This window comes from Aegilops tauschii, chromosome 2 (assembly GCF_002575655.3).
Source record: "Aegilops tauschii subsp. strangulata cultivar AL8/78 chromosome 2, Aet v6.0, whole genome shotgun sequence".
In the NCBI taxonomy this organism is placed as follows: Eukaryota; Viridiplantae; Streptophyta; class Magnoliopsida; order Poales; family Poaceae; genus Aegilops; species Aegilops tauschii.
In genome coordinates, this window is record NC_053036.3 from 374,134,262 (window position 1) to 374,152,372 (window position 18,111).

An 18,111-nucleotide genomic window follows, 5' to 3' on the forward strand; every position below is an offset into this window, starting at 1 on the left:
GGTATCCCAATCCTTTTGAGGCAAAGGACATGCCAAAACGGTCTCTTATAGTAAGCAAAGCGTTCTTGAGGGTACACGGGAATTTCATCTAGTCACTTTCATCATGTTGATTCTATTCGTGTTCGCTAATTTGATAATTTGATATGTGGGTGGACCGGTGCTTAGGTGTTGTTCTTACTTGAACAAACCTCCTACTTATGATTAACCCCCTCGCAAGCATCCGCAACTACGAGAAAAGTATTAAGGATAAATCCTAACCATAGCATTAAACTTTTGGATCCAATCGGTCCCTTACGGAATAGCACATAAACTAGGGTTTAAGCTTCTGTCACTCTCGCAACCCATCATCTAATAACTACTCCATAAGACAACAATGCATTCCCTTAGGCCCAAATATGGTGAAGTGTCATGTAGTCGACGTTCACATGACACCACCAAGGGAATCACAACATACATACTATCAGAATATCGAACACATATCAAGTTCACATGATTACTTGCAACATGATTTATCCCGTGACCACAAGAACAAAAGTAACTACTCACAAGTGATAATCATGCTCAAGATCAGAGGGGTATTAAATAGCATAATGGATCTGAACATATAATCTTCCACCAAATAAACCATATAGTAATCAACTACAAGATGTAATGAACACTACTAGTCACCCACAAGCACCAATCTATAGTTCCGGTAACAAGATTGAACACAAGAGATGAACTAGGGTTTGAGATGAGATGGTGTTGTTGAAGATGTTGATGGAGATTTCCCTCCCCAAGATGGGACAGTTGTTGGTGATGATGATGAAGATGGTTTCCCCCTCCGGGAGGGAAGTTCCCCCAGCGGAATCACTCCGACGGAGGGCAAAAGTGCTCCTGCCCAAGTGCCGCCTCGAGACGGCGGCGCTCCATCTCGAAAGTCCTCCCCTTAATTTTTTCTAGATCAAAGTGACTTATATACCAGAAGATGGGCACCGAAGGTGGGCCTGGGTGAGCATAACCCACCAGGGCACGCCTAGGCTCCCTCGCGCGCCCAGGTGGGTTGTTCCCACCTGGTGGGCCCCCTCTGGTACTTATTTGCTCAAATATTCTTCATATATTCCATAAAAATTCTCCGTAAAGTTTCAGCTTGTTTGGAGTTGTGCAGAATAGGTAGCCTGACGTAGCTTTTCCATGTCCAGATTTCCAGCTGCCAGAATTCTCCCTCTTTGTGTGTACATTGCAAATTATGAGAGAAAAGGCATTAGAATTACTCCAAAAAGCATTATTATGCATAAACACATCATAAATAACAGTAGAAAACATGATGCAAAATGGACGTATCGCATGGCACCGCCTATCGCGGCGGTAACCACTTAGCTCGACGTGTGCCGCCGTCGCCAGGCTGCCGGCAAAGCCCACCGCATTTCGCCACTTCCGCTTGCCGCCGCCTATCGCCATCAACTTTCTCGACGCTGCTCGCGGTCGACCCAGCTTCACTCGGTTGGGGAATCTGTTGTACTGAGGGTTCTTTCTCATGGACAACAAGGTTACTAATTTAATGAGATATTATCTCATCTCTTATCCCAGTTCATCTGCCTCATTTAATCACCCGGCCGAAATCGCCGTGAATTCATTTTCATTCTAGCTGATTTGAGGGTTTTCTTCCGTTCATAGAGTGTACAGTGCACGGACACATCAGGACTTTGCGGCCTCCGCCAGACATTCCATCTCACCGTACCAGATGACTTGAGGATGCGCGCGGTATGTTCAATCTCACCCTAAATCGGTTGGCATGGCGTACTTTCCTGAACATATTCTAAATATTGCTACATTTGGATAAAAGGTGCCACATGCACCATATACGTCAAAGGGGATTTTTCCCTCTTCTTTCTATATTAGGCAAATTAATGATGTATTGTTCTTTCGATTACTCTCATATTTCCATGACATCATGTTTACCCTATCTGTTTAATTATAGATTTTTGTCCTTCGATTTCAACTGCTGTACAGTTCTTTCAATTTGGGCCCATATTTGCATGTTACCATATTTTCTTTAACAATCCTACCATTTTCTGCAGCGCGTCCCTTGCTATGCAACAAAAATGTAGTGCACAATCTTTCCCTTTACATAAGTCAAGACTGCAGGGATGTCATACTGAACTCAAACCATGGATTTACAATCGTTGCTACTATAAGACTTGATGAATGTGGTGACTCCTATTTTTGCACTAGCCTTTGGAAAGAAATTTCTAAGTTTTATGTACTGAAAGTTGGCACTAAAATTACACTGCGCATAAAAGGGCCTGGTCATGAGATATATGCTAACTTCCCCGACGATATCATCCGTCCAGACTTTGTTCGAAGTAAGTTTTCTTTTCAAGTATCTGCATGTTGACTTACCCAGCAATATCAAATGAATTGTATAGTGTTTAAGTAACCAATTCTTATTCCATTTTCTTACTATATTCCTACCTAATGACTTCTAGTTACCAATACACTTTTCTATTGCCCTGTTTTAACTAAATATTCCCTGTACTCCCACTTCTATCAGAAAGTGCCGCTGACAAGGAGACTCCGGAGGTGGAGAACGGGGCTGCCAACAAGCGGAGGCGGGGCAAGCAAGAACCGCAAGCGACTCCAGCAGGCCTATACTTCATCAGCAACCTCCCCGATGATATGTTGACAGTCATCATCTCCCTCCTCCCAATCAAATATGGGGGCGCGAACAACCGTCCTTTCCCGGTGGTGGCGCCCCCTATGGAACTCCACCCCTCTCGACCTCATCGACACCCACGAGCTCTGCCATGGCTATTGCAAAAGCTTGGATGTGTTCTCCAAGATCCTCGGCAGTCACCTTGGACCAACCAGAGGCCTTAGAATGGGCAAGTTTCCTTCCAATGGCAAGGACCGAGCCAAGCTTGACGACTGGTTCCGATCCCCCGCTCTACATCAGCTCGAGGAGCTCACTTTTGATGATGGGCATATGCACTCGCTGCCAACGTGCGCGCTCCTCCTCGCGCCCACGCTGCGCGTTGCCAAGTTCAGGAACTGCCATCCCCCCTAATGACGCGCCCGCTCTTATTCTACCACAACTGAAGCACCTCGAGCTCGTCGTCGTCTGCCTCCCAAATGGTGACATGGAGCGCCTTCTCCATGGTTGTACTGCACTCGAGTACCTTCGTCTTCAGGTGATCAATGGGTTGAGTAGCTTCCACATCACCTCCATGACTCTCCGGACTATTTATGTGTGTTCCTGGTGCAGCAGGAAGACATCACAAGATGTGTACCACGGTATGGTCACTGAGGACACACCTGCACTTGAGAGATTACTTGTAGTTGATCAAGAAGGTCCAACAAGAATCAATGTCATTTCTGCGCCGAAATTGACAGTGGTGGGCTACTCGTTTGACAAATATTCCGAACTTGTTATTGGATCCACACCCGTTTAGGTACAACAGCCGCCTTCTACCTCTCCTTCTACAAATTAACATTATTTCTAATTTTGAAGATGTTTGTTCATCTGTCATCCAAAAAATGATTTCGTCAAGCTTGACCCCGAAACTGCGCACAGTGAAGGTCTTGGCACTAGAATCTATCGGCCCCAACCTGGAGCAAGTTTTCAGTTTCCTGAGATGCTTTCCGTGCCTGGAGAAGCTATATATCTAGGTGATGTTCCTTTCCTGTTAAATGTTAACCATAAGGGAGTTCAATTTGTGACACCTTTTTCCAAGTTTACAATGACAATGTACTACGATTTCTGAAGGATTCTTTTGGAGGATTTCAGTACATACATGCCCCCCCCCAATATTGGTTGCTTGATCCATATGGTTACAATCCATAAGAATTTCTCCTTTGGATTCATCTGTACTAGTTTTCTTAGGGAACTTTTTGTCCACTCCAACCTCTTGTGAAGAAGGCTACATTTTTTTAGAATGTAACCAAATGCCCATGTTAATCATGTCAGATCAAAGATGGCATGTTAGTGCATTTTACAAATCCTGCAAACCAAATAGGCTTGTAGTAGTGTTCAAAACTGCATGTAGACACTAACACGTTTTCTTCTTTGGCAGATAAGATTAGGCCCAGTGGTGGATAATGTGATACAAACTAACAATCATGTCGAATGCCTAGATCTGCATCTCTCAGAAATTACTTTGAACTCCTACCGAGGGACCTTACCGGAGATTATATTCGCTATGTTCTTTGTTGTCAGAGCAAGGATGCTGAAGGTAATGAGGTTTTCCCTACATTTATTTCGCAAAAATGAATGGTTTGTTGATCAGCGCCGGCGCTTGCGGCAGAATGGAATAGGCGCTAAAAATGTTGAATATCATTTTGGAACTTCAGATGGCAGAGTAATCGGAAGTCATTGTGTCAACCCCATACATGACTTCTCAGTGGCTGACCCCTTTGCAAAAATTATGAGGTTTCGAAACCAGACTTAGAAGTGGTAATATTAGTTTGAACCTCTCTCATATCCATGTTCGGTGGATCAGCGCAAGCGTTTGCTGCTGATGAGCTGAATTTCATTTTTAATATCTGTTTGAACCTTGTAATATTTGAATTTGAGCCATATAACTTTGGAATTTGAACCTTGTAATATTTCGAGCTTTTGTGGTACAATCATTGAAATGGTATCACATGTGACTCGTATATTGGTAGCACTATTTTGACCTTAATTAATATGTAATGGGTCTTAGATTTTATTAACCATTCTTGAATCTGTTTACCTTGTTGGTCTCACAGCACACGATCTGTATAGCTAACACGACTGGGATCTTCGACATTATTGCACATAGTTGGTTTCTTCAACCGTGTGCCCTGTAGAGTGCAGAATTAATTATCGTACTCGAGTGTCCATCATCACCCTTCTATGTAACTTTGACCTCATCACCCATGGGTAAACTTATGACCGAAGTCATTCCACACACTTCGTTTTTACAAAGCTTTTTGCCAATAAACGCCCACGATTTGTCCCTCTTCTAGCCAACGCGTGGCCAAACTAGCCGGGCGGGAAGCTTGCGTGGTAAATGATACGTCTCCAACGTATCTACTTTTCCAAACACTTTTGCCCTTGTTTTGGACTCTAACTTGCATGATTTGAATGGAACTAACCCGGACTGACGCTGTTTTTAGCAGAATTGCCATGGTGTTATTTTTGTGAAGAAATAAAAGTTCTCGGAATGACCTGAAACTTCACGGAGAATATTTTTGGAATTAATAAAAAATACTGGCGAAAGAATCAACACCAGGGGGCTCACACCCTGTCCACGAGGGTGGAGGGCGCGTCCCCTGCCTCGTGGGCCCCCTGAGGCTCCACCGATGTCAACTCCAACTCTATATATTCACGTTCAGGGAGAAAAAAATCAGAGAGAAGGATTCATCGCGTTTTACGATACGGAGCCGCCGCCAAGCCCTAATCTCTCTCGGGAGGGCTGATCTGGAGTCCGTTCGGGGCTCCGGAGAGGGGAATCCGTCGCCGTCGTCATCATCAACCTTCCTCCATCACCAATTTCATGATGCTCACCGTCGTGCGTGAGTAATTCCATCGTAGGATTGCTGGACAGTGATAGGTTGGATGAGATTTATCAGGTAATCGAGTTAGTTTTGTTAGGGTTTAATCCCTAGTATCCATTATGTTCTGAGATTGATGTTGCTATGACTTTGCTATGCTTAATGCTTGTCACTAGGGCCAGAGTGCCACGATTTCAGATCTGAACCTATTATGTTTTCATGAATAGATGTGAGTTCTTGATCCTATCTTGCAAGTCGATAGTCACCTACTATGTGTTATGATCTGGTAACCCCGAAGTGACAATAATCGGGACCACTCCTGGTGATGACCGTAGTTTGAGGAGTTCATGTGTTCACTAAGTGTTAATACTTTGGCCCGGTACTCTATTAAAAGTAGGCCTTAATATCCCTTAGTTTCCAATAGGACCCCGCTACCACGGGAGGGTAGGACAAAAGAAGGCATGCAAGTTCTTTTCCGTAATCACATATGAGTATATTTGGAATACATGCCTACATTACATTGATGAACTGGAGTTAGTTCTGTGTCACCCTATGTTATAACTGTTGCATGAGGAATCGCATCTGACATAATTATCCATCACTGATCCAATGCCTACGAGCTTTTCACATATTGATCTTTGCTTAGTTACTTTTCCGTTGCCACTGTTACAATTACTACAAAACTGCTACTGTTACCTTTGCCACCGTTATCGTTACTTGCATACTACTTTGCTACTAAATACTTTGCTGCAGATATTAAGTTTTCCAGGTGTGGTTGAATTGACAACTCAACTCCTAATACTTGAGAATATTCTTTGGCTCCCCTTGTGTCGAATCAATAAATTTGGGTTGAATACTCTACCCTCGAAAACTGTTGCGATCCCCTATACTTGTGGGTTATCAAGACTATTTTCTGGAGCCGTTGCCGGGGAGCATAGCTCTATTCTTTGAGTCACTTGGGATATATATCTGTTGATCACTATGAGGAACTTGAAAGAGGAAAAAAACCAAGATTTATCCCTCAACTACGAGGGGAGGTAAAAATCTGCCATCTAGCTCTGCACTTGATTCACCTTCTGTTATGAGTAAACTTGCGACGTCTACTCCTGCTATTGATTCTGATATGTCGCATGTTATTGATGATGCCACTTCTGCTATGCATGATACTTATGATGAAACTACTTCTATGCTTGATAATACTGTGCCATTAGGTGAATTTCTTGATGAACAACTTGCTAGGATTAGAGAGAATGAAATTATTGAAACTGATAATATTGATGATGAAGATTCTCCCCCCTAGATATGAATTGCCTGATGTGTTTGAGGGTTATGTTATGGATGAAGAAACTGCTAGAGACCTTTTTGCTTGCAAAGATAGATATGATCTTAAGAAACTGTTAGCTAAGCTAAAATAAAAATCTTTGAATGCTAGAATGAATTATGACCCTGCTTTTGTTACTTCACCTATCTGTATTTCTGATAAGGATTATGATTTCTCTGTCGATCCTGAGTTGATTACTTTGGTTGAATCTGATCCTTTTTATGACTATGAATCTGAAACTGCTGTGGCACATCTTACTAAATTAAATGATATAGCCACCCTATTTACTCATGAGGAAAAATTCGTTACTACTATATCCTTAAGTTATTTCCGTTCTCATTAAAGGGTGATGCTAAAACATGGTTTAATTCTCTTACTCCTGGTTGTGTGCGTAGTCCCCAGGATATGATTTATTACTTCTCTGCTAAATATTTTCCCGCTCATAAGAAACAAGCTGCCTTAAGGAAAATATATAATTTTGTGCAAATTGAAGAAGAGAGTCTCCCACAAGCTTGGCGGAGGCTTCTCCGATTATTTAATGCTTTGCCTGATCATCCTCTCAAGAAAAATGAATTACTTGATCTCTACTCCTAACTAGTAGAATGCCCGTGCGTTGCCACGGACTTTTGAAATATTTGCTAGAGCCAATTAAACATAATACATGTTAAGTTTTACATGTAAACATAAGTTAAGTCCACTTCACTTGCAAGGTAGATTGATTACAAAAAGGTTTATTTGACGATATAAGTAAAAATGTGTTACAAATTAAGATCTATTTGATGCGTTTAAGAAATTCTCACACATTTGCAGGATATTGTCTTTAGCTTCACTCGCATGATATTTGAACAAGTTACTAAAAACGTCTTTCTCAACTCGTACCCATCCTACACAAGGATGAAATCACCATGAGCATGAATATCTTGCATTAATAAAGGTCATAAATGTGTAACCGAGAATACTGACTGTGCAAACCGGACGAACCAATTCTTTAACGTCCCACCGGAGCATAAAGAAAAAAACTAAATAGCTAGGCACATTCTTGCAATTTCATAAATTCATATTATCTTGAATATAGTGATAACAAAATAAATGCTTGTATTTTGCATGGATAATGAGGTGAGACTAACCACATCTTGTTGTATATAAGTATTAACATGTTGTACGATGTGACAATATTTTGATGGGTCTATGTCATATTCTCGGTCTTCTTTTATCTGGCCAGATACGAACGTGCTAATAATATGTATCTTTTGACCCGCTTTGTCTTGTATATGGTTGTGAGCAAGCATACAATATATGTAAACATTTATCACCTATAATTCAACATTTAGAATATATTTATGTCAGATATTATACTTCAAATGGTTTATGTTAGTAAGTACAAAATGTTTGTGATTAGTCTTACACCGCCATGCAAGAACATATCATCTTTTATAAGGCATTCCAAGTGGTCATTTTATAACAAGGCATCTTCAATATTCATGAACTTGGTTTTTTTGGGGCAGACATGACTGAATCGACGACTGTAATATCTGTAGGGTACAAACATAGTCTATCATCATGATACACAAATGAGAGAAATTAGTGAATGATGAAAGGAAAGAAAGATAATCACAGTGAAAGTAAAAACCTTGTGTATCATTTTCGGATTGTCGTGGGATATCATTGCTTGCACATCGTTTTGCTATATACAACTTGGTGAGTTTTTTCCCCTTTCAACGACGTCGCCCCAGGAACCTTGTAAATGAGTTGTGTTTGAACGTCGACAAGATCCATCCCCATCTCTTTGACACTCTGCAAAATCAAACATGTATAGAAATATACCATTTGAGTATTACATCATGTGCAACACCCAACTCCTATGTCAGTCGGCAGTTTTAAAGCAACACCCAACTCCACCAGTTTTTATATGACCTACAAAGGTACTGCAATAGAAACAAATGTTATAATTTTTTTATGATGATGGTATGGAAAATATATATTCACTGGTCATTTGTTAGAAATGAGCGGTGCCCGATTTTTTTTGCGGGGGGTGCCCGATTTAAACTGAGTGAGATGGAGAGTGCTTTGTAGTAAAAGTCAGGGGCATCCCAGTTTTAATAAATTGTAGGCTCACCTCTAAATAACATGTTGATGATTATTATCCGAAATCTCTACTATTTAGGATATGGTATACTGCGATCACAGAAAAAATGTTGCAATTCTCTAGGAGCAAACAACCAATTTTCGCTTTATATATAAATAAGCAGTCATCCGAAATTTCTTGGATCATTTTAATTTATTTATACATGATAAGGAAAATTGTCCGACGAAAGATAAAAACATGCAAGCAATCCAACATAAACCGAGTATATTCTGTTTCTTCTCTCAAAACTGTGTTTTTTGTGTGATATTCTGAATATATCTAATAATTATAAAAAATCTTTATTTCTATAATCCATGTTCAATTAATTTGTTTTTCGAGAATAATATTTTTTTCCGTACAACAAATTTTGGGATCCAAGGCCCAAATCAGCATAGCCCACTCTCTCCTTCCCCTCACTATCCTATCCCGCACGACCCAACCAGCCCCACTATATCTTTCTAGAAAAAAAAGAAGAAAAAACAGCCCCCACCTTCTCCTTCCCCTCGCTCTATCGTTCCCCTCACTCTCTCCACTCCCGCACACGCAAATCCCTAATCTCGGCCGAGTCACCCACTCCACTCCCTCCGCTGTCGCCCCCACAGCCGCCACAACCAGCGAACTCGTCTCCCACCACTACCCCCTCTCGTCCCCTCCCCTCTACTCATCCGACGGCGCTGACCGCGCAGATCGAGCGACCAGGCGGCGGCCACATGCGCACACAACCGGCGACCAACATCACGCAAAGGTCACCACCGCCGTCGCCGAAGGGCGGTCTTCTTCCACCTCGACGGACGAGCTTGCGCGCCAGGAGAGGAGCGGGGATCCTGCGCTTCTTCCTCGCTCAGCGCCCCTGTCGCCATGCCATGGATGGACCTCCCTCTGCTCTCACCAAGGCCATGTACCGAGCTTGCTCTCCTCCTCGAGGTAATCTATTCACCCATCGCCATCGTTAGGACCTAGGATGCGTGGTCACTGTAGATCGGGGTACCCACTGCTGCACACTTGGTCTCCGCTCTCCGTCCCCTGAATTCATGTCGCCCGCAGCCAAATGCTCCCGCCCAACAACCAGTTTCCTGCCCTAGCGACCTGTCCTCCATGTATTGTGGTCTAACATTTGCCTCGGTAATCTTTAATGTAAGAGAATATGATGGCAGGTGGATAGAGCTAATGGCCTAATGCAGATCTGAAGAATACCAACGTGAGAATAAAACAAACAATTCTTCAGTTAAAGTTTACTCTTTTCATGGTGCTCCACGTTGACTAATGGTTTGATTTCCTAGTGAGCTCGTACATACATGTTTTCTCTCTTTGAATTGTTGTTAGATGAGATACAGTCGCAACTACTACATCGACACTGTCATATCTTTGGTACTGTATACTATTGCTGCCTACATTTACAATTAAGTTTGCTTGCCAACCCCCGTGAAAAAAGTTCGTCTGCCAAGGAACCACTCAAGTGGATATATATTCTCCTTAACTCTTCAACTATTTTTTTATCAGACTAGCTGCTGAACGAAAAACATAATATTGTTGCCTCATATTTATTTACTTGCCTGCTTGATTGTTAGTCTGTTCCTCTGCGTATGAGGAACGCAACAATGTCCTGCATGTTCAAATCAGTTATCTTGTCATTCCCCAATTTTCTTACTGTTCTTTTGGCCTTGGACAAGGTCAATCGGATGTGTGTGTTGACACAGATCTTGGATGTGGAAGTTAATATATCAGTCCTATCCGACCTCTCTATACTGTTTTGTTATATATACGTTGGGGATAGATGAAATAGTAGAAGTTAACTATGCTGGTTATTGTCATGTGTGGTCCATTACTCTGACCTTTCTGATTATCTAAAGGAAATGGGTTTATTTACTTTGCTGATTTCATTCGAGCTCTGAATATATTTCATTCCGACATTTCATTTTGTCGATAATAACATTTTTCTTATTTCTGAACATTTCTATGGGCAGATATTATCCTCCAAGCTATATGATATGGACAACACATGATTTATGGAACGAAAAGAGGTGATTTGTCGAACTTTGTCTCTTTTACAATTTGCTACCTCTTATAAATTTTATGATTTATAATCTGAGTTAACAAAACCATTAAGATATCTTATTTTGTGTAATTAGATCATGTCATCCAGATAATTAGATTTCACCGCATGATGTTCTTTACCCCAGCCGAGCATAGTGTGCTGCCGCGCCGTCGATTTCCACGAAGTAGCCAGCCCGAGCCGATTCCCCAATGTGTCAATGACTACGGCCGCTGCGTGATCCTGTGGGACATGACCAATCCATTGCCTTATCAACACATGGAGGTAACAAATCCCCTCCTAATACAGGTGCTTTGGTCGGCTGCTGGCTCTACCACATAGCCTTCCGTCCACAATGAGCAGGAGTTAATATTAGAATATGACCATCTCTTTCTTAATGATGTGTGCCTTGTATTTCCATTTTGCTTTCTAAAAATATCAATTCAGGGAACAAAAGGAAAGCATGATAATTATTATTTTTGACTTTACATTACATATCTCCAAGGTCCTATTTTTTGCTTGGTACGGGTAGTCATTATGCTTGGGCTCATGACCATGGTTAATCTATAGCATGGTTTAGGGTGACCTATTTAACATAATGGTGTTATATGTTTGCATTTCTTGAACTGTCAGTAGGAACCTATATACCGCAAAATATTTGTATGTCCCCTATAGAAGGTTTTAGACAGTCAATTGATTTTGTCCCGTCCGACTATCATGCAGTCTGACTTCAGATGACTATGTTTTTCAGGGTGAATTGAGTTCAGAGCTTTGAGCAAACGATTGCGATTTTGTAGCTGCAGTGGTGCTATTCTTTATCATTTGGTATGTCATTACTTCCTACCTACTTGAATTTCTCTATTCCCAATTCACGTGATTTTTACTTTTTGACATTTCCCTAAATGATTATACACAACTCTGATAAGAACTGAGAAGTACATATGCACTTTTACGACATATAGGTTCATATAGATGTGTTTGGACGACATATAGGGAGAACGATAGGATCAGATGTCTGTGACATAGAAAAAATATACTGACATGTACATACTGTTCTTTCATAGTACATGCCATGTATACAATGTTCACATGCAAACAGAGCTACAAAAATATATTAGTAGATGAACCACAGTGATAGCTCATGTACCATCGGAAGCAATAGAGCTACAAAAATATATTAGTAGATGTCCTCTGGTTTGATATTTTGAAGGCACGAACAGAAAGAAGTGCACCTGATATGCTATAAAATGTACATTTCGTGGCAGAATAATAGGTGGTTATAAATTGTGGTACTGTCCAGGTTCCAACAATTCATTAAAACTCTTATTTATCTGCAAGATACACACAATAGGAAAAGCAACTGACAGAATATGGCACAATGAAAGGAAAATAATACTACTGGAAATATTTGTGAGATCATGAAGATGTCAACACGCATCCATCCGTTTACTTGTGCCAAATCTGCAACTAAGTAGTTAGAAACACATCATGTCTGTTTAGATATGTATTGAAAAGCCGGGATTATAAAATTCAAGTAAGGGGCAAATAAGAGACTATACAGGACAAAAATAAATAACATTGACTGTGCCTGCTTTGGGGCCGCATCATAAATATTTCTCTAATGTAGAACACTCCAGTGAGTTTTACAACAACGGAGTGACCCAGGCAGTGTGCAATACTTATGTAGGAAAACAAAGCCTAGTTTAGATGTAGTACATGATTGATTACAAAACAACAAAAGAATAATATACATAAGCAATCCGGCAAAAGGAGAAATAATGTCACATACAGGAAAAATTGGCAACTTGCAAAGTCACAAATCCGAGGCAATATTATTAATATTTGACTTGTTGAATAAACATAATAAAGTTCAGTTGCTAACATCGAAAGATAAATATTTGTACAAGAACACGGAAGAGCACCAAATTGTCTGTAGCAAAAGAGTAAATCCTTTATCTTATTCAAAACCCGCCAGCTTCTTAAGAGCGGACTTCAGCCTGTAAGGACTTCCTTATAGACGATGTTCTTCATCGAGGTTTGTAAGGACAAGGCAGGTCTTTTTCGCTTCTTAGGTTTACCGCTTTGCTTCTTGGCATTCTCCTTCTCCTTCTCCTTCTCAATGAGGATCTTTATGTTTCTCTTTGCGGTGGCTCGAGATAGTGCGACATAGAGTTGACCATGAGAGAACACAGGATTAGGTAGGTACACGCCAACAATCGGAATCGTCTGGCCTTGAGCCTTGTTAATCGTCATAGCAAAGCTAAGCCTTACAGGAAATTGCTTCCTCTTGAACTTAACCTCGCACCACAAGCCTCGTCCCGTTACATAGACCATTAGCCGGATCAATGTTCCTCAGAAGTATGACGGGGCAGTTGAGCTTCAGTTTGAGTGCATGCGGAGGCAGACCGTTGGGAGTCAATCCATTTAGGAACTCGGGAGCGTAGTAGCCATACGGGTCGTCTTCTGCACTGTCAAAGCTATGGTAGATTACTTCTTCTCCCTGAAAACACTCTACCATGCGTATGTTTATCTTGTCGATGTTGTCATTCGTGGTGGAGAGGATTGCGCGTGAAGTCATGTAATTTGGATCGGACATGTTGTCATCTAGTCTCGGAAACACATGGTCAATCAGCTTCTCCAGGTCGTCACCCTCGCCTGTAGACGGCACACAAATATCTTTAGGGAGTTGTATGTTTCCTTGATCGTCAACTTCCTCGGTGCCATTGCCTACCCTTAGCAAGTAATCCGCAAACCAGGTGTCATTATGAGCCCTCATGTTGGTGACGAGCCTTAGCTGACGCATACCCTTCCAGAGGTGTGAACTTCGAAGGGTTGTATCGATTATCTGACCCCGGGACCCCCTCCTGACGACCGGAAGCACCTGCCTGAAGTGCCCGCCAAACACAACAGTTTTTCCTCCAAAGGGTCGGTCCCGTCTTCCCATGATGTCGCGCATGCTGTTGTCCAGTGCCTCGACCGCCTGTCGCTTAGTCATGGTGGCCTCGTCCCATAGTATCAATGAGGCCATCCTCAGTAGCTTGGCGGTACCACTCTATTTCGTGAAGGTGCATGAGGCGCCATCGTCGCAGCTCAATGGGATCTTGAACCTCGAGTGGGCAGTCCTGCCTCCAGGCATGATAGAAGCGGCGACGCCTGACGTCACGGTAGCGATAGCGATGTTTCCCTCGCTTCAAACCTTGGCGAGCAGCGCCCTGTACAGGAAGGTCTTCCCTGTACCTCCCGGTCTATCAACAAAGAACACACCCCCATCACCGCGTTCAACAGAAGCTAGTATCTCGTCGTATGCAGCCCTCTGCTCCAAGTTTAGCGACGAAGCCAATTTAGTGTCGTTGATGTCAAAATCGACGTTGGATTCCTCGATCACTTCTCTGGCCTCGCCCTCGGTTGGGTCGAATGCATCGTCAATGCATGGAAGAGCGAAATCAGCTGTCTTTGCCCATGGACTGCAACATACCCCTAATGTCAAGCAACACCATCTATTCCACCTCAATCGGGCATGTGTGTGATCGCCGATAGTCATCAGACATAGGCTCGAAGTGCCTATCCCATAAACCATGCACGTCGCCTGGCTCATAGTGCACCAAAATTGTTGCGAAGAGCCTCCTGCGTGAACATGGCATCACCCACTACTCTGCCTTGGTAAGACAGTCGTCGAGCGTGTTATCTTGTGTAGTCCCTTCGTTAGAGTCGTCAACACTTGTCCCCTCCATCGGGCCTGCAACACATATATAGTTGAACATATATATGTTTGACTTGTGTAGCACAATTTATAGGTGAACATATACCTGGAGGTACATGTGATGAAGTCGTCTGTTCCGCTGGCTTGCTGTGTGGAGTCCCCATATGTAACTACTAAAAAAAGACATGTCCAACAGACTCAGGTATCACGCAAAAACTTGTAAACTGACTCTGCAAGCAGATCACGTGAAATACCAACAGTACTAAAGGCCCGTTCCCATTGTACAGAAATTCAGTCCATAAGGGCAGGTTGTTACAGATTTATGAGTCTTGCTATATATATGAAAATAGAAAGACATGTCGAACAGACTTTGCTACTTTGCATTTTTTTTGTGAACTGACTCTGCTGGATACATGTAAAGAATTCAAGATGCTAAGATGTCCTGTTCATCTGACTTCAGGCAGATGAAGGCCGTCGAAGATCACAAGCGCAGCTTGCTATTGTACAGGTTTGGAATTTAGAAAGGTGACCTATTTTCATGTGAACTTACCTATTCTTTGCTATTCAGAATAATTCTTTATCTTCCCATTGCTGTGTTAATTGATTCATATGCGGTTGTGCTATTCTGACAAGGATGTCCATCAAGGTTGTTTGGAGGGACATAATGAAACCTCACAAGTTATACTTTGCTGATTCTTTCAGAGAATTGTTTCATTACTAATGCGCTGTCGCGGGCATGTATTAATCCCAAATTCCAAATCACTTTGGAATCCAGTCAAAATCCAGTGAAAATCACTTTGGAATCCTTCTCCGTAATTGATTCGCAAAGTACTCTCAAGGACTGCTCTGAACCTCAAATATCCTGGGCACATGAAGTTGTGGTGTAATTTTTACAGAAACAGTGATTCAGGCAGCAAGGTATTGATTGATGCAACTATGTTGTACTGTTTCAGTAACTGTTAATATTTTCTTTAGGAAGGATAACCAATTCAGTACTAAAAGTATTTTTCATGTTATCTAAATTGAGGGCAATCCTTTGTACACTAATATGAGGCGTTTTAGGTCACGGAAGTATTGACCTAAAAGGTCTTGTATTAGTTACAGAGGGGTTTGAGCGCGGGCAGCGGCCGGCGGCGGAGGTGGAAAATGAAGTCTGGCATGGCTTGATTTAGTTTGAACACGAGTCCATCAGGATCGCCCTGATCTGTACACGTAGACATAACAAACAAAGGGGTTTGAGCGCGGGCAGCGGCCGGCGGCGGAGGTGGAAAATGAAGTCTGGCATGGCTTGATTTAGTTTGAACACGAGTCCATCAGGATCGCCCTGATCTGTACACGTAGACATAACAAACAAAGGGGTTTGAGCGCGGGCAGCGGCCGGCGGCGGAGGTGGAAAATGAAGTCTGGCATGGCTTGATTTAGTTTGAACACGAGTCCATCAGGATCGCCCTGATCTGTACACCTAGACATAACAAACAAAGGGGTTTGAGCGCGGGCAGCGGCCGGCGGCGGAGGTGGAAAATGAAGTCTGGCATGGCTTGATTTAGTTTGAACACGAGTCCATCAGGATCGCCCTGATCTGTACACGTAGACATAACAAACAAAGGGGTTTGAGCGCGGGCAGCGGCCGGCGGCGGAGGTGGAAAATGAAGTCTGGCATGGTTTGATTTAGTTTGAACACGAGTCCCTCAGGATTGCCCTGATCTATACACGTAGACATAACAAACAAAGGGGTTTGAGCGCGGGCAGCGGCCGGCGGCGGAGGTGGAAAATGAAGTCTGGCATGGCTTGATTTAGTTTGAACATGAGTCCATCAGGATCGCTCTGATTTGTACACGTAGACATAACAAACAAAGAAAACCTGTGTGTTCATACCTGGGGTTGAAACCGTACAGCGTCGCCGACCGCACGTTCCGCGGCGGCGCGATCCAGAAACTGCCAGCGATCCAGAAACATGGTGGCGGCCCTGTCGAGTCATTCCGCGGCGGCGGCGCTGTGGAGTGCGCAGATCGCACTACGGCTACGCAGATCTGATCGGCAGCGCGGTATGGGGATCGGCGGCGGGGTATGGGGTATGGGGATCGGCTTCAGGGGGATCCTGATCGGCGGCAGGGCGCTGTTTCTTTGGCTACGTGCGTGGGTGGGGTTCGGTGGCGCGGTTCGGTGGGTGGGTGTGGGGGTGGGGGTAATTTGATGGAAAAAACCGAACGAAAAAAAGTCAAAAAAACCAGACGAAAGTGGGGGGACTATTAGAGATGGACGAGTTGGTTGAATAGTCCCTCCACTTTCGACTGGTTTTTTTCGGTCTCCCTTCCCACCATCCGACCGGTTTACTTTTTCTCCACCATTTTCTTGTAAACAAACACTTTCCTATTGTACAAAAAGAGACAGATCCTAACTTTCCTAACTTATCCAAATCAAGCGATCCATCTCATCAATGCAATTTGCTAGAGGAAACAAATAACAAATTTTAAGGAAACAAATAACTGACTTTAAGGAAAAAAAATCCAATTTACTAATACTCCTGCAGCATGATGGAATCAGAACTTTCCTAATACTCCTACATCGCAAATCACCACATATTCCATTGATGAGATATGGGTGTTGAGGATGCTCTCATTGCGCATGGAGGAGAAGGCGCTATGGGTGTTGAGGATGCTCTCATTGCGCATGGAGGAGAAGGCGCTCTTGATCTAGAGACGAGCAGCGACGGCGCCGCGGCCCAGCAGGCGGCCAACTGAGAACATCCGCCTTCGCTGTGCACCTGGGGTCCTAGTTTCCATATGTTAGCACAATTCCATGTTCTGGTAGCTATTTGGTCAGTGTGTAAGGGTGATCAATGGGCCTGGAGTGCCCTGTTAGGTGTCTATTCCATGTGCCAGGATGTTGTACGTGCCTGGAGTAGTTGTGTTGGCCTCTGGCCATGTATCCAAACTGTGCAAGAGCTGCGTTTGCAGAAGATGCTTCTCCCAGTTGCCCCCAGACCGCATGTTGTTGCTGTGTGTGTGACTGCTTGCTCTGCTTCCACTATGAAGTCAGACTACAAGGTGCCCTATGTTTGAATATGTTAGAGCAACCAATTAATTTTCTGAGTTGGAACGTAAGGGGTCTGAACTACCCAGACCGGCGTGCCACGGTCAGTGCCACGATCGCCTCGTCGTTGTGCCATGTCGTGTGCCTCCAAGAGACTATGTCGTGTGCCTCCAAGAGACTAAGCTCGAAAATGTTGACCAGTTCACGGCAGCCTTCCTGGGGGGACATAGGTTGCGTAGCTTCGCGCAAAGGCCTGCAACTAGCACTAGGGGTGGCATCTTGATGCTTTGGGATGACCTCCTTGTGGATGTTTCCTGCATCAACACCACGGCGTTCTGCCTTTCCGCCATGGTCAGTGTGCGAGGGACCGACATGCTCTTCAAGATCACCTCCGTCTACGGTCC

General features: G+C 43.2%; 1 long non-coding RNA gene across 3 annotated transcripts; it reads left to right on the forward strand.

Moving 5' to 3' along the window:
- The first annotated feature begins 9,422 nt into the window (after positions 1 to 9,422).
- LOC109755348 (uncharacterized) lies at positions 9,423 to 17,444 on the forward strand. 3 transcript variants are annotated; one of them, XR_012202768.1, is made up of 7 exons: positions 9,541 to 9,866; positions 10,907 to 10,963; positions 11,072 to 11,259; positions 11,726 to 11,799; positions 15,135 to 15,199; positions 15,377 to 15,592; positions 17,205 to 17,444. It is a non-coding gene; the product is annotated as an uncharacterized lncRNA (long non-coding RNA). The 3 variants fall into 3 exon arrangements; XR_012202769.1 differs by lacking the exon at positions 17,205 to 17,444 and having other exon boundaries at positions 9,502 to 9,866; positions 11,123 to 11,259; positions 15,377 to 15,684; XR_005768315.3 differs by lacking the exons at positions 15,377 to 15,592; positions 17,205 to 17,444 and having other exon boundaries at positions 9,423 to 9,866; positions 11,123 to 11,259; positions 15,135 to 15,372.
- The last annotated feature ends 667 nt before the right edge of the window (positions 17,445 to 18,111 follow it).